This window comes from Hemicordylus capensis, chromosome 2 (genome assembly GCF_027244095.1).
Source record: "Hemicordylus capensis ecotype Gifberg chromosome 2, rHemCap1.1.pri, whole genome shotgun sequence".
Taxonomy (NCBI): Eukaryota; Metazoa; Chordata; class Lepidosauria; order Squamata; family Cordylidae; genus Hemicordylus; species Hemicordylus capensis.
In genome coordinates this window covers 349,910,331-349,933,542 of record NC_069658.1, presented here as the reverse complement: position 1 = coordinate 349,933,542, position 23,212 = coordinate 349,910,331, and the positions used below count along the sequence as shown (strand labels likewise).

General features: G+C 41.7%; 1 protein-coding gene across 7 annotated transcripts in view; it reads left to right on the top strand.

Annotated features, from left to right (window-relative positions):
• Positions 1 to 23,212, top strand: part of PCBD2 (pterin-4 alpha-carbinolamine dehydratase 2) — a 56,346-nt gene that overhangs the window by 8,554 nt on the left and 24,580 nt on the right. For 2 of the 7 annotated variants that reach the window (XM_053291844.1, XM_053291845.1), the window contains exon 3: positions 615 to 704. The exons of the other annotated variants lie outside the window; for them this stretch is intronic. The gene's annotated coding sequence lies outside the window, so the exon portion shown is untranslated. The remainder of the gene's footprint in view (positions 1 to 614; positions 705 to 23,212) is intronic. 7 annotated transcript variants of the gene reach the window in all.

Genomic DNA, 23,212 nt, shown 5'->3' with positions numbered 1-23,212 from the left:
TTTCCCTATTCCTACTTTCCAAGCTAGAACTCAGTTCCTCCCAGCTGCTTATCCCCCAAAAGAGTTCTGAAAACAAACCCTGTTAGGAAAAAAGCAACTATGGAAGTTATTTCAGGGGTAAAAATGTGGATGGGAAAGGTTCAGCAACCCTTTCCTGCCCACAAGTTATCCAACCAGACTCTACTTTATGCCTGCTTGATATGACCAACATTCTACCACATGGTTTGTGCCACCACAACATTTAGTTGGATCCTGACACTTGATCTTTGTGTAGGAAGTAACCTGTGACATTATCCTTTTGGCTTAATGTAGGCTTTCTGCCTAAAACAATTAAAATACATACAATTTTGAACATGGATTTTTTTTTTTAACCATTTCATTTCCTCTGCTGGTAATATTTACTAGTGCTTCAGTGCCTTTGACTTATGGAAATTTCCAAAGTGCATGTACATGCAAAAAGGAAGCAAATTGTACATCTAGGGATACATTGTGTGCCTAAAACTCAGGTATACATATATCAATATTGCATTATGAATACACTTTAAAAGAAAAGAATAAGGTCAAGTTTTTAAAAGCAGTATTTTCCCCCAAGTCATTAACTTTTTTATTTACAGAACAAGTGTGAATTTTTAATAAAAGAGAGCCAAGAAGTATAATTTCCTCAGTGCTCTTCAACTTGCCCTCTACAGATGGCATAAAATCAGGTGTGTAAAGAGTTCAGAAATTGAGCCGACATAAAAAGCATTTGCGATTTATGTTTTGCAGGCAATATTGAGTTGGTTGATCTGTTAAATGAAATTTTACTGCTTTCACAGATAACACAAATGATGTATGATGCATAGGAAACTATTGTTTCAAATCAGGTTTTGAAGGGGAATGTCAGTATTGTAGATGGCAAAAGCATAAACACAGCCTCTATTGAAAAACTTCGTAAACCTAGAGGCATGCGAGTGTGTGTGTTGTTTTAGTAGTGGGAAGAATGAACAGGTCCTTTGCAAATTAGGGTTAATTTAGTTCAGAGCAACAAAAAAGCTCACTTTTTTACCAAGCTCACTTTTGTTAGTGAGCTGCCTTTAAAGTAAAGGCACTTTTTCATGCTTAGAAGTTTGAAGATCTTTACACTTTTTAAAGTATTATAAATATGAGTTATGGAGGCCTATGCTCAGGATCCAGAGTTGCAAAACATTAACATATAGCAGTTAGGGACTTTCTTTCTTTCTTTTTTGCTTAAAGGATATGCCAACATCTCAGTGATGTCACTGATCTCACTGAGTTGCTTGCTGGTCTTGAGGAGGGAGGAAGCAACAAGCTTGTAGCAACATTTCCACAGCAAGATATAAAATAAATAAATAAATCACCAAGAAAACAAGAGGGTAAGGAGGAGCTAGGTCTGCTAGGGCTGGGAATCTCCTAGGGTTGGATTTCTGGCTGGCTAGCAGTGATTGTGTCTTTGCTAGTAGAGAAGCCTGAGTGGGGGATTCATTCATTCCAGGTGAGGGCCCCAGCTTGTGGGAGGCCCCACATTCCCGGGCTGAGTCAATTTGACTTCTGGTGTTGAATACAAGGCTAGGACCAGAAGAGCTTTGCTAACAAATAATGAAGGAATTTTACAGTTTAGTGGGAGATTGGCGGGAAAAGCTGTGGGGAGACACACAAGGCAAGAATAAGGTGAGTACTACCCAACCTTTGTAATTTTCTTGGAAGACAAAACTAAAAACCATTCATTAGCTGACAACTGTACCCAGTACCTAGCTTCAAACCCCATATACTCTAAATAGCCAATAAAACTAGTTATGAAGGTAGAATGCCAGCAGGGGAGGGGCTGCTTCCCAGTGTATTGCACAGAATGTCGCATGTATGACTGCCTGCCTGCCTGCCTGAAGGGCAGAAGTTGTGGGTGAGCGCTCGGTGCAAAGAGCTTTTGGCTCTCAGGGAACAAGTTCGTCCCCTTGAAGCCAAGGGGGCTGACCTGGAGAAGTTCAAGGAGGTAGAGAGGTGTGTGGATGAGACCCTCAGGGATGTGGTAGAGGCATCCCACTCCCATGCTGACGGCACTTCTCCTGTCATGGAGAATGAGGGTCTCAGGGAAGGAGGACATCGGTCTGAGGAAGAAGGAATCACTCCCTTAGCAGGGACCCCTTCCTTGGGTGATGTCCCCATATCTTCTCGCACAGAGGATACTCCTCCAGGGGGTGAGGGCCTCTTAGTAGTGGGTTATTTGATCATTAGGGGCATAGAGAGATGGGTCGGTGGCCCGCATGTAGACTGCGTGGTGATTTGCCTGCCTAGTGTGAAGGCTGTGGACGTCACACTGCATCTAGGTAGGCTGATGGGCAGTGCTGGGTAGGAGTCAGCTGTCATATTGCACATTGGCACCAACGATGTTGGGAAATGCAGTTGGGAGGTCCTGGAAGCCAAATTTAGGCTGCTAGGTAGCATACTGAAGTCCAGGACCCCCAAGGTAGCGTTCTCTGAAGTGCTACCTGTTCCACGCACAGGGACAGCAAGATAGGCGGAGCTGAGGGGTCTCAATGCGTGGATGAGATGGTGGTGCTGGGAGGAGGGGATTCATTAGGCACTGGAATACATTTTGGGGGAAACGAAGCCTGTACACAAGGGACAGTTGAACCAAAATGGTTCAAAGGGACACTTGAACCAAAATGGAACCAGACTGCTGGCGCTAAAAATCAAGAAGGTCGCAGAGCAGCTTTTAAAATGATGTCTGGGGGATTGCCAGTGGGAACAGGGTGGTATCTGCTTCGGCCGGCAAAATCCCCTAAGATGTGAGGGTGAACATGTTTCGGATAAACCAGAAGGGGACAGAGTAGTGCCAGGAGTTGAGAAGAAGGAAACACAGGACAGCATGCCAAAGAGGTCAAATGATGGTAAGGAGGATAGCACACGCCAACACCAGGTGATGGACCTGGTATATAGGTGTCTGTATACCAATGCCAGAAGCCTCCAAGACAAGATGGGTGAGCTGGAGTACTTGGTTACTAATGAAAACATAGCTATAGTGGGTGTAACAGAAACCTGGTGGAATGGTGAGAACCAATGGGACACGATCATTCCTGGATATAAACTCTATAGAAAGGACAGAGAGGGGAGGGTTGGGCAAGGAGTGGCGCTGTATATCAAAGAAGGGATAGATTCCAATAAGCTAGAAAACTTAGGTGGACCAGATTCCTCCACAGAATCATTATGGGTAACATCATGAGGACTGAAAGGAAATGTGTTACTAGGGAAGTGCTATCGCCCTCCAGAACAAAGCGGTGAGAGTGATCTGGAGTTGGAGAAATAAATAAGAGAGGCATCAAAAAGAGACAGGGCAGTAATAATAGGTGACTTCAACTACCCACACATAGACTGGGTAAATTCACATACAGGTAATGACAGAGAGTCCAGATTTCTAGATGTGCTAAATGACTATGCCTTAGAACAGTTAGTAGCGGAACAAACCAGAGAGATGGTGACTTTGGATTTAATCCTCTGTGGTACCCAGGACCTGGCACGAGATGTCAGAGTTGCAGAACCATTGGGAAGCAGTGACCATAGTGTGATCCAATTCAGCATATATGCGAGTGGAGGAAACTCCTGAGGAAACTTAGCAGTCATGGGCTAAGGGGAAAAGTACATGTGTGGATTGCTAACTGATTGAAAGACAGGAAACAGAGGGTAGGTATAAATGGAGAGTTTTCACAATGGAGGGAAGTAAGAAGTGGGGTCCGCCAGGGATCTGTACTGGGACCGGTGCTTTTTAATTTATTCATAAATGATCTAGAAGCAGGGGTAAGCAGCGAGGTGGCCAAATTTGCAGATGATACCAAACTCTTTCCAGTAGTGAAATCCAAAACGGATTGTGAGCAGCTCCAAAACGATCTCTCCAAACTGGGTGAGTGGGCGACAAAGTGGCAAATGCGAATCAATGTTGGCAAGTGTAAAGTGATGCACATTGGGACGAAAAAACCAAACTTGAAGTATACGCTGATGAGATCTGAGCTGTCGGTGACTGACCAGGAGAGGGATCTTGGGGTCATGGTGGACAGCTTGTTGAAAGTGTTGACTCAATGTGCGGCAGCTGTGAAAAAGGCCAATTCCATGCTAGGGATCATTAGGAAGGGGATTGAAAAGAAAACGGCTAATATTATAATGCCCTTATACAAATATATGGTGCGACCACACTTGGAGTACTGTGTACAATTCTGGTCACCACATCTTAGAAAGGACATTGTAGAACTGGAAAAGGTGCAGAAGAGGGCAACCAAGATGATCAGGGGCCTAGAGCACCTTTCTTATGAGGCAAGACTACAACACCGACTGTGGGGAGACATGACTGTGGGGAGACATGATAGAGGTCTATTGACGACTGTGGGGAGACATGATAGAGGTCTATAAAATCATGCATGGTGTGGAGAAAGTGGAGAGAGAGAAATTCTTTTCCCTCTCACACAACACTAGAACCAGGGGTCACTCCATGAAATTGATTGCCCGGAGGTTGCTAGGACCAACAAATGGAAGTACTTTTTCACACAACACGTGATCCACTTGTGGAACTCTCTGCCACAGGATGTGGTGAGAGCCAGCAGCCTGGATGGCTTTAAGAGGGGTTTGGATGACTTCATGGAGAGATCTATCAATGTCTACCAGTCGGAGGGCTGTGGGCCACCTCCAGCCTCAAAGGTTGCAGGGGAGTAATGGCAGGAGAGAGGGCACACCCTCAACTCCTGCCTGTGGCTTCCAGCGGCATCCGGTGGGCCACTGTGTGATATAGGATGCTGGACTTGATTGGCCTTGGGCCTGATCCAGCAGGGCTGTTCTTATGTTCTTATGAGAATTGTCAAGGAAATCCAACACATACAGTGAGGGAAATAAGTATTTGATCCCCTGCTGATTTTGTCCGTTTGCCCTCTGACACAGAAATGACCAGGCTATAATTGGAATGGTAGGCTTATTGTAGCTGTGAGAGACGGAATAACAACAAACAAACTCTCAAAAGCCCAGTGCCCAAAAGTCAGCGATGGATTTGCATTGTAGTGAGGGAAATAAGTATTTGATATTGGAGAACTGGAAAAGATTTGGTTGCAGAAGAGGGCAACCAAAATGATCAGGGGCCTGGAGCCTGAAGAAAACTAGATTACCTTTAATTCAGGAAGTGTGGCTCCTGGAGATAACCATCTTAATTGCTGATGGAAAATATTTTTGTGAAAATAGAGTTAAAAATGAAATATCTGAAGTGATTTGGCAGTAGAGATGTACACAAAACGGGTTTTGAATTCTGTTTCAAGCTCGAAGCAAAATGGCTGAAACATGCAATTGAAACAGTGGTTGAGCTGGCTGTTTCAATGGAACAAACTCAAACATTTCAAGTGTTTCAGCCATAGGGAACAATGGGGAGCTTGAAACACCCCAGTGTTCCCCATGGGTAGCTCCTAGTGACACTAAAGTGGGTTGGGTGGTGGGTAGTAGTGTTCCCTCTAAGGCGTGCGTGTGCATGTGTGTGCTCTCACGCGTTTTTTGATGTCCGCTCGGTTAATTTTAGATCCCGCTCAGGTTGAATCAGGAAGGCTCCATTCTGAATGCATGTGTGCACACACTGCCTTGATACTGCCACCCAGAACAAAATTCATTCTGCACACAGATGAAAAAAATTAGAGAGTACACTGGTAGGGGTGTGCACAGAACTGCGGAGCTGCGGTCCGGCACTGGCAGGGGTTCCTTTAAGGGTGGGGGAGGGTTTCCTTACCCCTCCCGCACTTTCCCAACTCCGTTGCCTGTATTTCTTTTAGCAATCGGGCCGGCAGGATACCTCCCTGCCACCCCTTCCCGAGCTTGGCTGCAAAAGGCTTTAAGGGGAAAAAAGTGAAAACAAACATGCACAACTTTTACTGCCGGTAAAAAGAGCACAAGCTCCCCCAAAGAGCTCAAGATCCCCCACTCCTTCCTTCTGCTCTCCTGGAGGGGAGGACGAGCACAGAACAATCCTTTGCTGCTGAGCGAGACAAACAGGGCGTGAGGCGAGTCAGGGAAGGACGTAGGTGCAGGGAAGGAAAGCTTGATGGCTGGCCGGCCCTTGTTGTGGGAGGGTCTGACTCCGAAGGCAGAGGAAGGAGGAAGCTTTTCAGAAGCGAAAAGGAGGCGGGGAATGAGAGACCGAGAGCTCCCAACATATGGGAAAAACTGTCCCGGGACAGCTATGTTTGGCTCCAAAATAGAGGGGTGCTGATGTTTGGGGGGAGGGGTGGGGCCAGCCGGGCAAATGGGCCAGCCGATAGCTTAGTGGGATGCGGGAGCAGGAGGCGGTGCAGCAGCAGGCGTCGGCTGCTGAACATGAATAGGCGAGTCCCTGTATTCCGTCATGATGTGGCAGTGGAGAGCAGAAGCAGCGACCTTCCAACTTCCCTGCCAGCAGCTCCCTTAACCCGCACCCACAGGCTCAGGGGTGTGTGCACACGGCGGGGGAGGGAGCCGCTGTTGTGCGCAAAAGGCTTCTTAAAGCCTTTTGTAGCCACGCTCGGGAAGGGGTGGCAGGGAGGTATCCTGCCGCCCCGATTGCTAAAAGAAATATGGGCACCGGAGTTGGGAAAGTGCAGGAGGGGTAAGTAAACCCTCCCCCACCCTTAAAGGAACCCCCCACCACAATCCATCCGAACCTGAACTGCCCATGTCCGGACCGGTCCGGAGGCCTGTAGAATGGCCTCTGGACCGGTCCGGGCACATCACTATATACTGGTAGGTAGCAGCCATCATGCCCTAGCACACAACCCACTTTGTTGTCCCTAGGAGCTACCCATGGGGAACAATGGGGAACTTGAAACACCCCATTGTTCCCCATGTCCGGAACGAGCTGTGCTCACAGAGCACTGTACACAAGTTTGCACTGCAATTTGCAATACATTTTGCAACCCTGCCTTGAAAAACACTACAGAAGCACACAGTAAAAGGGAATCTGTCCCTCACAACACCGAACACACATTTCAAACACAGTCTAAAATGGCAAAAAAGAATTACTGCCCCAGAATCCACCTGGAGATGTCTATCACCACCTAGAAATTTCTATATTAGGTGGTATATAAATTCAGTAATTAATAAATAAGTAGCTCCATCCTCACAGGGAGCTGGGAGACTAACTGCGCTGAAGGCTTGCAACATAGCCTACTGCACGGGGAGGGGAATGGGGAAATGGTTTTTGGTTCTCTCCCTGCAAAAGCCCTTTTTGCTTTCATGCGTGGTGAGCCTTCAGCACAGCTAGTCTGCCAGCTCCCTAGGAGGGTGAAGTAACAGCTCCACCTTCATATCACTGTGGAGAATACGGGCCTGTATTTTTTGGTTTTGTAAGCTGTTTGGCAGTTTATTTCTCCTGTATTGTCAGCCAGGTTTCTTTTTTCTTTTTCTTTTATTTGTTTATTATTGAATTTATAAAACACCTAGTATAAAAATCTCTAGGCAGTTTACACAATTAAAACATACAATATAACAATTCATAAAAAGATAAAAATTATAGATAAAAACACATTATAAACACCTTAAAATTTTAAAATACAATCTCAGTTGAAGGCCTGGGAAAACAGGTGCGTCTTCAGGGTCCTCCTAAAAGCAAACAGAGAAGGAGATGCTCTTATTTCAGCAGGGAGCCCGTTCCGAAGCCCTGGCTAAACAGCAACAGAAAAGAGTGAGAGAGATTTAAGAAAAAGGGGGAAATGTTGAAGAGCTACCAAACTGTTAAGAAGACTTGAAGGCAATTTACAGAAAATATTGTATATTAAATAAAAGTTTCACGTTAAATACTTTCTCTAGCTTTAGTGCAACTCCTCTGTTCTTATATCTGATGGTAGAAAGGATACTGTGTGAGAATTTCAGGACTACATTAAAACAGAAAAGTATTCATATCCCAAGCCTGCTACCTTGATTTTTAAGATGCATGATCACATCACATTTTATCCTTGTTAAATACATGAATAATAATTGAATGTTGGGAAACTGCATGCAGGGTGCTAATCCAATTCTATAAAATAATGCATTCAAGTGATCCCACTGTGATGAATAGGGCTTCTTGGAGAAAAGACCTTTGAGAACTGTGGATATTTCAAGGTGTTAAGCCACAAGAATAGCAGAAATATTCTTTAAAATTATTCACCCATATGTGTAAGAACTTGCCCAGTACATGGTGATGCTCTCATAATAAATTAAATAGTAGTTGTAATATTTGTCAACTCCTCATCTGACTTACAATAGTTTGTAAACCTTCAAATGCATGTAGACCTCTGTCTCTTGCCTATGTTTTATTAGGGTATTAGTGTGCATTTTTAACATGTCTTTGGACCTATTTTGTCATGTCTTATTAACAGCACAAATCTATGCAATAAGTCCTTTTAAATCCAATGAGATTTACTCCTAGATAAATAGTGTATAGGATTGCCTCTTGAGTCTTCTAAACCAAAGTCTTCTTATTGTGCATGTGTAATGCGGTTACAATATTCCATGCTGGTACAAAAATGTCATGAAAATAGCTGCATGCATTCTTTTTTAAAAGCAGATTTCTAGTCCTCATGATTTTGGAGAAATGTATGAAATATATAGGCTAATGTACCAATCAAGCCACGTTATCCTGTTGAAGAGTGCAATACAGAGGGTGCTACTGGCATAGGAAAAAAGAATCTTTGTTATGTGTCTAATTTTTTTCATCTGTATGTGGAATGAGTTTTGTTCTGGGTGGCAGTATCAAGGCAGTGTGAGGGGCCTTCCTGATTCATCCTCATTGGGATCTAAAATTAACTGAGCGGATATATAAAAACTTGCTAGTGCATGCTCACGTTGTGTCTCCCCTAATGACAACTTTACAACTTTATGGTGAAGACTCAATCACCTCTGCTTTTGGCTCTTCCTGTGCTCCTGGTTATCTCCAGGGCAGCAAAGCGTGTGTGGGAAATTGTTCATACATCAACTTCAACCTTCAAGTGCTTAGAGAGCTTATATCGCATCCAAGAGAAGGACAATATCTACCTGCTAAAACATCGTGCCCCTAACTCCCTGAGCCACTTTGATGAAATCCGGACGGCGTCAGGTGACACGACTCCTGCAAAGAGGGGAGAAAGTTGGATTTTTTAGGGAGAAAGATCTACTCCACGTCATGTCTGTTGGTTAAAATCGTGAATTATTCGGCCTGCACAGTTAAGTATAATCATGGCCTATGGGAAGCACTTCAGGGTGACTTAGACATCCTGTCACCTGAGGAGTTTAAAAGGAAATGCCAGCAAACTTTGGATAAATTGGCTGTGCTTACTCGGCAACAAGTGAGCATGGCAAAGAATCTGGCTGAGTCGGAGTCTTGCTCCATGACTGCTGCACTCTCTCTTCAGAGACGTGCATGGCTTTGCTCCACTACTCTACAGAGCGATATGAAATAAAAAATCGAGGGCTTACCTTTTGATAGTAAGGGCCTTTTCAATGAGGCAACCGACTCCAGTATGGAGCAATTTAAAAAGGTGGTAAAAGTTTACTGCAAAAACCTTTACCCCCTCAGCTTCAACTTCTTCCTAGGTGTCAAAATATCACTCTTACTCTAGACAGAAACCCACGTTCAGACAACAGAAGTCCCATGATTTCAGAAAACAATATCCCCTTATCATAAATCAAGGAAAAGGCAAAAATCACTCAATCTCAGTATATGAAAAAGGCGGAACCTCAAAAACATCTTTGAAGAACATGACCTCCCACTGTTAAATCCAAACTCCTCACCTTTCCTGTCAACAGGGGCATTAACATCTTGGCAGGCGAGCAACAACACCAGCTTTGCAATCCCATCTTTTCCACCAGCACGCAAACCCATCAGGCTGGCATACCTTGCCCCTGAATGGCACCGTATAACACTGAACCGCTAGGTCCTGAAGATCATATTCTTGGGATATGCCATAGAGTTCAGAACAACCCCAAACTTTTCAGGGATGAAGTTTACTCAACTGTTTCAGTCATTGCAAGAGGAAGTGAAGGAGTTGTTAGAAAAGGGTGCAATCGCCCCTGTGTGGTGGGCGCACAGATGGTGGGGGGAGTTATTACTCCCATTATTTTCAAAACCCAAAGAGGGATGGTGGGATCCGCCCCATCATGGATCTGCGCCACCTGAACAATTTTGTCTATTTAAGAAAATTTTTCATGATTGCATTGCAAAAGATCCTACCATTTCTTTATCAAGAGAATTGGCTTGCAACACTGGATCTGAAAGACACGTATTTTCATATTGGCATAAGAGCTCAACACAGAAAATATCTGAGATTTACTGTAGGAGAACAAGTGTACCAACACAAAGTCTTGCCCTTCAGGCTTTCCACTGCCTCGAGTATTTACCAAATGCATGGCTGTAGTGGTGGCCCATCTGAGGATGCATGTTATAGCAATCTACCTATATTTGGATGATTGGCTCCTGACATCCAAATACCAAGAAGAGTTATGTTCTCAAACACTGTATGTTTTAAATCTCCAAGACTTGGGGATGCAAGTCAATTGGGAAAAGTCCCATCTAGAACCAGTACGTGTCATCAGCTGCATTGGAGCGATCTTGAACACAAAAATCAGGAGAGCTTACTTACCCAAAGAGAGATACGAGTATCAGGGATCTGATCCACGAATTCCAGCAACATCCGTCTCAGCTGGCTCAACTCATTCAATGATTCTTGGAACTCATGGTGTCCTGCAACACAGTAGTGCATTATGCACAGTTTAAGATGCACAAACTACAGGTTTGGTTTCTGTCAGTTTTCTGCCCAAACGTGGACAGCCAACACAAGTGTCTGGAAATTCCAGATCAGATACTTCACTCCCTTACCTGGTGGTTGAACTGCTGAAATCTTTTAGCGGGGGTTCCTTTTCGGATTCGGACTCCATCAGTCCTGTTGAAAATAAACGTGTCTCTGCTGGGTTGGAGTGTCCACTGCGAGAACTATCAAATGCAAGGTAAGTGGAACCCACAACAAACTCAGTTTCATATCAACTTTCTGGAACTGCTGGCTGTCTTCCAAGCAATGAAAGCCTTCCTACCACTTCTGCAAGGCAAGGTCATGCAGTGGTATTAGACAATACTACTGCCCTGGCTTACATCAACCAACAGGGGAACAGTGTCACAGACTCTTTGTGCCCTCAGCCTGCAACTGTGGCACTGGTGCATCAGGTTTACCCAATAGCCATCTACATAAAAGGCCTGGACAATGTCCTAGCAGATTATCTGAGTTGCATGTTTGCGCAACAGCAGCACCACGAGTGGGAGATCAAGATGGAATATATAGCCTCAATCTTCAACAACTGGGTATGTCCCACCATAGATCTATTTGCAACTTTGGAAAACACGAAGTCCACTTGTTTTTGCTCAAGGGCTGGTCATTGACCCACAATCATTGGGAGACGCCTTCCAGATAGAATGGACTTAAGAGATCCCGTACATGTTCCCTCCATGCCCATTGATCAATCACTTGGTAGCACGTCTTCTGGCTGCTCCAGCATCATGCATTCTAGTGACCCCATGGTAGCCAAGGCAATCATGGTTTCCACAGGTACTCAAACTATAGCGAAACCAGTACCAAAGACTGTCACAAGAGCTAGATCTCCTCACAAAAGACAATGGTCACCCCCTGCATCCAGATGTACTCACACTCCGTCTGATGGCATGGTGAATCGGCTTCTGAATAAGATCCTATTCAACTGAAGGAAGCCTTCCACCAGACAACTACTTTGGCAAATGGCTGCATTTTAAAACTTATGCCAGAGTGCATGGCTTTCAGCCTAAGCAAGTTATCAATAAGGACATATTCCTCTACTTGACTACCTTAAAATCGCAAGGTTTGGCTAATGTATCCCTAAAAGTACATTTGGCGGCACTCTCTTCCAAACACCTGGGCTGTGATAGCAAGACTCTTTTTTTCTAATCCAAATAGTAGAGCTTTCCTGAGGGGCCTCATGAATGTACACCCACTTATTCATGCTCCTGTGGAACCATGGAGCATATCCTTGGTTCTCTCAGCCCATTTGAACCTTGGTTCTCCCAGAGCTCATTTGAGCCAGCAGGTACTACTTCCATCAAACTAGTAACTTTAAAAGCGGCCTTCCTACTTGCTATAACTACGGCAAAGCGTGTTAGTGAACTTACAGCTTTGAGGATTGATTCCTTAGAACCTGAGCCATTTTGGAAGGGCGGTATACAAATAAAATAAAATAAATAAATTATACACCAGGATCTATCCTGATAAAGTACTAATGCGTATGGACCCAACTTTATGCCCAAGGTGGTGTCTGACATCCACCTTAACCAAGATATTGTTCTCTCTACATTCTTCAGGGACTCATCTACACCTTTTGAATGTGCGATATCCTCTTTGAATGTGCACAGGGTGCTTTTATATTACTTAGACCAGGCTTCCCCAACCTGCGGCCCTCCAGATGTTGCTGAACTACAATTCCCATCACCTCCAGCTACAACTTATTGTGGCTAGGATAATGGGAATGTAGTTCAGCAACATCTGGAGGGCTACAGGTTGGGGAAGCCTGACCTAAACCATACTAAGGACTTTAGGTCCACCAAGTGCCTTTTTGTAGCTTACAAGGGCTCTGCTAGGGGCTTCTGCATTTCCAGACAAAGAATGTCCAGATGACTGGTTGAACTCATTATGCTGACCTACAAGTCACAGAACGTGAAACCACCTAAAGCAATCAAGGCCCACGCTACCTGTGCCTATGCTTTATCGGCTGTACACTTATCGGGGTAACCTTAACGGACATTTGTAAAGCAGCAACTTGGTCCACTGAGTTACCTTTCATCAAGCGTTACACCATAGACGTGTGCTCTGCTGTTGAGGCAAGCTTCAGGAGAAGTGTTTTAAAGTGGGTGTTACAATAGCTACTAAGACCCTCCTGAACCACTCCGCTGCAGCAGTGTTCCACTATGTGCATTCTGAATGTGTATGCAATTCTCTTCCAATGATGAACTCACCTGCTACGGATGATCGTCCTCCATGGCGGTCGTCCAAGAACTGAGGAAAATGGTTCTGGCCTGCCTTTAAATAGCATTCTGTGGATGTGGAGGTGGGACTCGGTCATGGGACTCGGTTGCCACAATGATCTGTGGCATTCTACCGTGAAGGTCCTGTGCAGGCACAGTACCTATTCTTATGGATGTCGACAGATCTCTACCAGATCATAAGTTACAGGTGAGCATCCTTTTTTCCCTGCTACACTGAATATTTATATACTGTACTGCTTTTCAAGAAAAATGCTCAAAGTGGTTTACACAGAACAACATAAGATTGTTCCATGTTCCCAAAGGACTCACTATCTTAAAAAAAACACCCCAAAAAACCCATAAGGAAGACACCAGCCACAACCATTGGAGAGATGCTGTGTTGGGATTGGATAGGGACAGCTGCTCTTTCCCTTCTATATGTAAGAGAATCATTGCTTTAAAAGGTGCCTCTGCTCAGTTAGCAGGGCTTAGGTGGATTGGCCTCCATCTAATCATCTCCATAGAACTTGTTGTATTGTCTTCTAGTTTTTGTAATCTTCCTACTTGGTAATGGTTTCTTGGCATGAATTGTTTTTGTATGAACTTGATTAAGGACTATGGGGAATATTTACCAAATCTTCTGGATTTGGAATTTTTGGCAGGTGTTTTAATTAACTGGCACTTTCTTGGGTTTAGCTATCCCTTTTACTTAGGTCAGTTTGGTGTGTAATAATGTTAAACACTTGAGAACTTAATCAGTTTTGATAGACTCCTTTTTCTACTTTCTCAGGACATCACTTTGTCTTTTGTGTTGATCAAAGGCTAGAAAATTTGTTTTTATGGGCATAGTCGGAATATTTCATAGCTGTGTTGCATACTTAATCTTTTGGCTCTTTGGTAGAAAAATGTCCACACCTTTTTATGTACTGAAAACATAATATCTTTTAGCCTACAATCTGCAGAGTTAAAATGAATTTTATGTCAAATATTCAGTTGTGGACCACATCCCTCACTTTTTATATGGCACAGTGGCCTTGTGTTTCCCCCCTCCATTGTCTGATAGTGAGGTCATTTTTAGTCCTCCGAGGAAATTTTATTCCCAACCAGATGCGGCCCATATATTAAAAGTAGCACCTGTGGCTAATATCGCAGCAGCTTACCATAAATTTACATGGTAACCAGGATTATATCTGTCAAGACTGTTAGAAATGTCTAGATTTAATTTGATTTCCAGTATTGAGAGGGTTCTCCCTACATTTTGTTTCATAACTATATTTTAAAAGTTTTAAAAATCACTCTGCTGTTAAGTTTTATGGTACTCCCAGCACCCATTAAGTTGATTTGTTAAATGGAGGTCAGAATAATGCAACTTGGCTACATTAGGATCGGAAACAAACCCATTTGTGACAAATTTAGATCTTGCGTGTGAATCTTCTTGGAGGTGCACCAATAATTGGTTTCAGGTGTTACTTATATAGTCTGTTGTGTTGAAATTGAAAAGAAGAACACTGAAGAAGCTCTGATAGTAATGTGATCTTGACCGTTCAAAATATGAGTTTATTTTGATAGGCTTTGGTAGATTCATTGTTTCAAACATTGATGTTGACTGGTTGCCACTTTCTTAGACTGTTGCATTTGATTATCTTTTGAATGAGTTTTATATCCACCTAGGTTGGCTGTGCGTTTTTCATATGTTCTTTCTAAGCTGCCTCATTTCCCATTATCCTCTGAGTCCTCTGCCATATGCTGTGATTTGTGCACCTGCAAAAGTTATAACAGTATTTCTTTGGGTAGTTGGGTAGCCTCCCTACATAGAAGAATAAAATATCTGATTTGCTGTAAATCAAGATTATTTTCAAGCAACCTTTTAAAGCAGAGAAAGATTTCTGTATTTGAAAGTGGTGGTTGAATATTGAACTTCTGGTTTCTGTGCCTGTTTAAGGTTATTTCTCCTATGAAAAGCTGATAGTAAAATTTCCAAAACTCATAGATACCATTTCACAGGTAGAATTTCATCAAAACTTTAGTGCTTAAGAAACAAAGTGATACATGCTCAAGCATACTTGGTAAAAACATGTTGTCCTGATGTAAACCAATTCTCTTTTGGTTTATAGCTTCTGATAGCCTGAGTAGATGGATAACCCCCCGCTTATCTGACAGAAAAGACCACAGAGCAAAATGTTAGTTGTAAGACCATATGCTTTCCATCAACTCAGATTTTAACTTGGTGCTAGTGCTAGAAATCTGATTATTTGGGTGGTGATTAAATGAAGTTTGAGAGGACCAAAACCTGTGGAGAACCTGATCAATGTAGTTTTGTTTTTAAAGGATTTTAGTGTGCTGCTAGAGCATTGTTATACAAGCTATTGTAAGTTTACATTCAAATATGGACTTGACAGCAGTTAGAGCAGAAAGATTATTGGGCAGCATGACAAAAATGCTTGGTTCTCTTAAAGGCCTTATGGCATTCTCATACTCTGGAAACAGGGCCGGATTAAGGGCAACTGATGCCCTAAGCACAGCCCAACAATGGTGCTCCCCCTCCCTCCACTAGAGGCAGCCATGGGGTGAGTGGGCAGAGGGCAGGCTGGGGCTGTATCCGCCGGGGAAACTGGAGATTAAGCCTGGGTAGGGGTGGGGGGTTGGGGGCCTGAGCCAGGGAAAATGGCACATTAAGCCCTGTGAATGGGGGTGGATGAGGGGGGTGGGGCACCATGGGAAGGAAGAAACGGGGTCTCCCCATGTGGCCGGCAAGAGGTGCAGAGGCCTGGTCTACCTTTCTACCTGGTCTAGCCATCTATGGCAAGCATACCTGGCCTCCAAATGGTAGAGGCCTAGTCTCCCTCCATTTTTTTTTAATTTTTTACATTTTATATCCTGCTCTTCCTCCAAGGAGCCCAGAGTGGTGTACTACGTACTTAGGTTTCTCTTCACAACAACCCTGTGAAGTAGGTTAGGCTGAGAGAGAAGTGACTGGCCCAGAGTCACCCAGCTGGTATCATGGCTGAATGGGGATTTGAACTTGGGTCTCCCCGGTCCTAGTCCAGCACTCTAACCACTACATCACGCTGGCTGGCCATAGGCGGCTATGGCGGGTAGACCAGGTCTCCGAACTGGCCTGGTCTCTCTCCATAACAGACTATGGCAGGTAGACCAGGCCTCCGTTCTGGACTTTGTCGTTTAGGGCTCCACAAGTTGGAGAGCCCAGTGGCCTGGGCGGGAGAAGGCAGAGAAGGCCGCCAGTGAAATACCACTATCTTATTGTAAAATATTACAAAACACACATGAATAATGCAATACTAATGCAAATAAAACTAAAACAATGAGACAATAACCCAAATATAGCTTATGAAAACAGAAGCCGGGGAAAAAACCATAAAACTAGCTACGTATCCATACACATCTGTCACAATTTCGTTTGACTTATGTTTCTGTGGTATTATACTCTTTATTTTTCTGTAGACCTGACTGAATAAAGCAGTAAAAGGTAAAACACAACAGTTCCACTGCCTATAATTTCTTATAAATAGCTCCAACAGAAGGAATGATTGAGAAAAATATTTCATCTTCGGGATCAGACATCATAATATACTATCATCTTTTACGTGAAGTTTTATCAGTATTTTGTACTGCTCTTTACAGTAATCTTTCACAAATCAATGACTTTTTACTTCAGATACATAGTTTAATAGTTTCTCGAAACTTTAGTCACTCACTGAGCCAAAGAAAACATTTTTTTTTTTAAAATGCAGAGTGAAGTTGAACATGGCAGATTTACAAAAAAATCAACTAAAGTTGAGTGTGGCAGTGAAAGAGTTAAGGGCATGATAGCTAGAGGGAAAACTCTGTGGTGCCCCCCTTCCCTTGATGCCCTAAGCGCATGCTTGTTTTGCTTAATGGTTAATCCAAGCCTGTCTGGAAAGCATGAACAGTACAAAAGATCTAGGCTTGGAGGGAGTGGGAAACAGGGGAGGCTTCATAATCTTTAAGTTGCACACGTTTATCCTAGTGTAGATGTTGAAACTATCTACTTGATTTTCTTTAAGATTTAGCTGTGGCTGTCCTATAACTGGTGTTTTTCATTAGTAAAAACATAACATGAAACACACAACATTAAAGTATTATTTGCAGATCAAAGGGCAACACCTAGACTAAGATAGTAATGACCTAAGTCCCACTGAAATTAATGGGAGTTAAGTTATAAATTGTTATTGATTTCAGTGATTCTTAGTAATACTAGCCAGTCTGTATGTTGCCAAAGATTTTTACATATCCATAAATCCATTATTTAGATTCTTACATCTATCCAGTTCACCTATTGTTTTTCCTCAAAACTTGTTACATTTTAATAAATCCATCTAATTATTAATCCTAAAACCATGATTCCTTTCCTAATATTGGAATAATGGACCCATCATCCTTATATTTCAATATATTTTACTTGTTATTTAGAATGGATGGCATCCAGACATTTTGCAGAGTGGCACTAAAGGAAGATTCTTCTCTGAATGTAGAGAGAGTTGCATTCACTCAAGAGATGCTTAAGCAGCCTCTGCCAAATGGATCACTATCCCACTAAAGGTTTGGATGCCATCCATTATTTATTTAATTTGAAACATTTATAGATATTAATAAACAAAAATTATTTATATCTTCCTCCAAAGAACGGAGTGATGTTTAGCCTCACAGTAACCTTGTGAGTTAGATTATGCTGAAATTATTATTATTATTATTTTATTTGTCAGCAAGTAAGCTTCATAGCTGAGCGCAGATTGGAACCTAAGGAGGCTGTTCTCACGCGTAGCTTAACCCAGGATAGGGAAGCTCAACCTGGGTTAGGCTGCACGTGAGAACCACTGGGATTTTTTTCCCATGTTTAAATTTTTATTGATTTTAACAATATCTTAACATTCACATCACATTAAACAAATATTGACTTCCCGCTCACACCTCCTCGTGAATCACCAACTATAGAATTAACCCTTGCTATAATAGTAATTCAGAACATATATCTTAAACCTTACAAACTCGATTTTGATCTACCCAATCTGCTATTATTACTAAATTTCAAACCCTGTTGTAAAATCAATATTAGGGAAATAGTTCTTTAAGTATAATAAAAATGGTTTCCAATCTTCTTTAAAACATTCAAAATTTTGATCTCTTATCAGTACTATGAGTTTTGCCATCTCCGCATATTCCAAAATTTTTATCAGCCAATCTTCTTTTGAAGGCAGTTCATTACTCTTCCATTTCTGCGCATATATTATTCTGGCCACCGTAGTAGCGTACATAAAAAATGTTAAATTGGTTGCAGAAAACACTCCTTGCTTTATTCCCAGCAGGAAGGATTCTGGCTTCTTAGGAAACGTCATTTTAAAATTTTTCTTTAACTCATTATATATCATGTCCCAAAAGGCCTTGGCCTTCCTACAAGACCACCACATATGAAAAAAGGTTCCTTCAGAGTGCCCACATTTCCAGCATTTGTTTGAATCATTTTTATACATTAATGCCATTTTTTTAGGTGTCAAGTACCACCTATACATCATTTTATAATAATTTTCGTTTAAAAGATAACATGCAGTGAACTTTAAATCAGTTTTCCATAATTTTTCCCAGGCTGCCATTTCTATATTATAGCCCACATCTTGAGCCCATTTTACCATAGTCGTTTTAACCACTTCATCTCTTGTCTCCTCCATAAGCAAGAGCTTATACATTTTGCAAACTAATTTTTTGTCATTTTCACACAGCTCCTTCTCAAATCTCGACGTCTGATCCTCAAATCCAACATTAAGATCTTTCTTATAAACTTAATTTAACTGATGGTACTGAAACCAATTACTGATCCAATTTTGTACTTCAATTAAACTTTTTAACTTACAGTCCTTTTCTTGAAAACATAACAAATCCCTATAAGTACCCCACTGCGATTGCATATTTACCTCTTTACGTACTAAAGCTTCAATCGGGGATAACCATAGCGGAGTTTTAGGTTCCAACCATTTTTTATATTTTACCCAAACTCTCATTAAACTCCTTATATAGTGGTTAAGAAAATCTTTATGTAGTACTTTACTTCTGTCATAGCACAAATAGGAGTGCCATCCAAACCTTTTGTCAAATCCCTCCAGATCAAGTATTCTAGAATTTATTAATGTTATCCATTCTTTTAACCACGTCAAACAAACAGCATCAAAATACAACCTTAAGTCTGGTAGGGTAAGACCACCTCTTTCTTTTGCGTCTGTTAAGTTTTTAAAAGAACCGCTGGGATTGAGCCTGATCCCGGTGGGACAATGCCGCCTAGCCCTGCTTTTTAGCCTGGCTTTTAGCCTGGGTTAACAGCACCGGCATGCCATTGTCTCCTCAGGCTACATTCAGCCCGAGGGGAGACAGAGATGAGCTTCTAGAGTACCAGTCTCCTGTGGGAATCCCTCAATGCATTGCCTCTGGAGATTGGGTCATGTGGGAGCATGGTTAGTGCTCCCAGCAGGGAATGTTCACTCATCTGGGGGAAGGTAAGGACTGCAGAGCCTTCCCCCCACCTGCCTGTTCCTCCACCCACCTGGTCATGTGAATAGTTCCAAGGTTTTCATATTCGTTCCAACCATTTTACCACATGGATTGTCTTAACCTCTCACTTGAGTACTGTCTGTCTCAAATGCACATGTGCATGCGTACACACACACACACACACACACACACGTACATGCTAATAGAGATGCTCTTCTAGAATTTCCTGTGGCTTATTGCAACTCAGGTTTGGGTATCTTTAATCTTGGTCTACCCAAAGTAAATAGAGCCAGGAAATTCCATTCGGTTTGGCTCTTATAAAAGCAAACTTTTTGAAATGGTAGTATAGATTTAATACTATTATGTGCCATGGTAATTATTCTGCAGTGGATCTTAAGCATGTGTGAAAACATTGGCTGTAAACTAGAGACCTGTGTGACTATCTTTGCTTTTCGGTGGGACTATGCACATGCACATTATTTAAAAATGGTAGCCTCCCCACTGCGCCTAGCATACTGGTTTTGAAACTGAGAGGAGTATCAAGCTCAGTTTTGTGGTCTGTGGTTTGGAGGGGAAAATGGTCTGAAGTTCCACTAGATATCTTTTTGGATTGTGGCCATTGTCTTTGTCAGCTTATTTGAAAGGGCTAAAAGTTATATACCGTATGTAACAAATTTAATTGCCCATTTTAACAGAGATGTCCTTAACAAGCATTTATTTTGTTATCCCACCTTTCAGCCTGTCCCAGGGCCACACAGTGACTGTACTAAGTACCACTACACAGTTATTAGTTTTGTGGGTGCTTTGTAAATCCACAGTTGCTTATTACGCTCAAAAAAGGAAAACATATGGTAGGGTCAACTGCAGAAGGAAGACAGCTATTTATTCTTAATTTGTGCTGCTGAATACTTGTACGATGGCTTGATTAACTAACTAAAAATTGGAGTTCTGCCATGTCTGAAAAACCCATCACAGTTTATTCCATCTGTATCATGTATTGTTTTCAGCCGCTTTGTTTCAGTTGTGCAAGTTCTAGTAATACTTACATTATTTCCATCCTCCAATAATATCTCAATTAGGCATTTATTTAAAAACATGTTAATAAACATTTTGTCATGTAGATTTAATGAATACTTTGGATAAATATTTGGCATCCTGAATGTAATGTTTGGCGCAAGATACTACATCTAAATCTCTTTAAAGGTCTTCACCTACTTTGAAATTGTGGTCATGAAAAGGTTAATAAAAGCTGCATGTTGTAGTTCTTTTTTCCTAAAAGCATTTTAATAATAATAACAACAACAACAACAACATTATACTTTGTAATTAAAATGGACTGTGGCTGGTAAAAAGGTATAAAGGGAAAGATTAAAAAAAAAGAAAATCTACAATTATATCTATTTTAAAAATTAACCATTACTTGCCAAAAGAACATCAAACCCACTTAGCGGACATCCGTTAATCCAGTGGTTAGCTGTTTCAGGCTTTAATGCACACTGTTTTACACGTTAACGGTTTTGAAGTTCCAGGCCAAGGCTGACCTTTCACATCTGCTTCTTTCACAGTAGGAATCTCCACTTACTGCTTCCTGTCAGAGTGGATTACAATGACAAAGTGCAGAGCTTGTGCTGGCTGCAATTTCGTTTTTGATCAGAATTATTTCTTTCACAAACAATCACATTTGCTAAAATGTTACATCTGCTCTGGAAAACCACTGGCAGCCCCGCAGTTTATCAGTTGGGATTGAGTACATTTTTTCATTTTGTCTTTTCATAAAGCTGTAAATCAGCTTTACGTGTGTTTGCAGGGGCTCCTTATTTTTAGTTTTTCCTCCCCATTTGCTCTTTAGGTCTACTTGTTTGGCTAGCCTAAGGATGAAAACTTGCCAACATGTTACGTAGCATAAATTTGTCAAACGTTTGAGGTACTTGGGTAAAAACATTTTTCAGGAAACAAGGACTTTGAACCAAAGTTGAGAGTTCTGTTGTTGGGTTGAGTTCTTATGATGTGCAGCTATCATATTGATGAGTCTAGCTTCAACATACTTTGTGTTTTGGCAAAAGTTTCTGCTAATACTAATAACACTTCAAAAAATAGGTGGTCTTCATTTTGGACTGTATAGGAGAGTAGAGTTTCTTGTGATTTGATCTTATTTCCTTGAGGCAGATGCTAACATACATATTGCAGATTCTCAGTGAAAGTGCCTTTTTTGAGTCGCCTTAGGAAAGGGAACAGCTTCTCTTAAGTATGAAGTAGCTTACAAGTTTGAATGCTAGATTTGGATTGGCACCAGAAAGAAAAACCAACGTTTAACTTTCTTTTTGATCAGATTTAGCACAGGTAAGAAAGAACTGTGCATCTCTGTAGAGTGTATACATTCTTCAATAGCCCCAAATTTCAGAGTTTTCCCCCATTATATGCACCAGTAATTAAATGGCACAACACATTTTTAATCATTTTAATTTTAATGATTATGCTTTTTAAAATATCAAATAAAATCTGTAGCTCTAACAAACCCAAACTGGTTCCTTTGTCCCACCCTTCCCAAACAATGCATGTTAGATAAATCAGGGCAAATCATACGTCTTAGATAATTAAAAACTTTTAAATAAAATAAAATAAAAAGTAAAAGCCTTTTCAAGACAAGTAACTTTTAGAGGAGATGTGATGCTGGGTGCAAGGGTTTTAAATATAAAAATGATTGTATTTATAAAGTGGCATAACTTTTCAAGTTCATATTTTAGATACATATTTAGGCACTGGGCAGCATCCATACTAAGTTAGTTATGACTAAGACCCGTTCTTCTGTGTGGTCCTTGTGCCTTACACGTAAGGGCTTTGAGCATGCATAGAGACCCTCTTTGAAAACATTCCCAGCTTTCATTCATTCAATTTCTATATCACCCTTCAAAAAATGGCTCAGGGCAGTTTACACAGAGAAATAATAAATAAAAATAAGATGGATCCCTGTCCCCAAAGGGCTCACAATCTAAAAAGAAACATAAAATAAACACCAGCAACAGCCACTGGAGGTACTGTGCTGGGGATGGATAGGACCAGTTACGCTCCCCCTGCTAAATAAAGAGCATCACAACTTTAAAAGGTGCCTCTTTGCCAAGTTAGCAGGGGTTTATGTTGTAATTTTGGGTGGGAGTCCTGCCCCCTTCCCTCTAGTTGAAATTAATTGGACTTAAGTTAGTCACTAATAACTTGTCTCATTGATTCTATTGGTGCTTAGTCATGCATAGTTAGTTTGTATGTTGTCTACTGTTTCTAATTTTAAGAATGGAAAACATTTCAACTTCTAATTTATCCTCATTTCAAGTGTAACACCCCACCCCCGAAATGTTTGTAATAGTAGCCCTATTCACATGTTATGTTCAGCATGCATACAATCTGTGTACATTGTTTGCATACACAGATCTGTACACATGTACAAGTATGCATATTTAATACATGTACAGTGGTACAATTCCAATCTGTACCCTCCATTTGAGATGACCTGTATCCAGGTTCACTTTTAAAATGAACGCATGTGCAGTCATTCACACAAAATCATGTAAAGACACCTGAACATGTGAACAACATAGTGTAAAAAAAAAGCTAGCCAGGTTCCATTATTGCTTTTCCTTGTTCCTAATTTTAGCTAGGGTCTGAAGTCTCCTAAATTACCATTTGGATCCAAACTAAAGAAAAATATGATACATACAT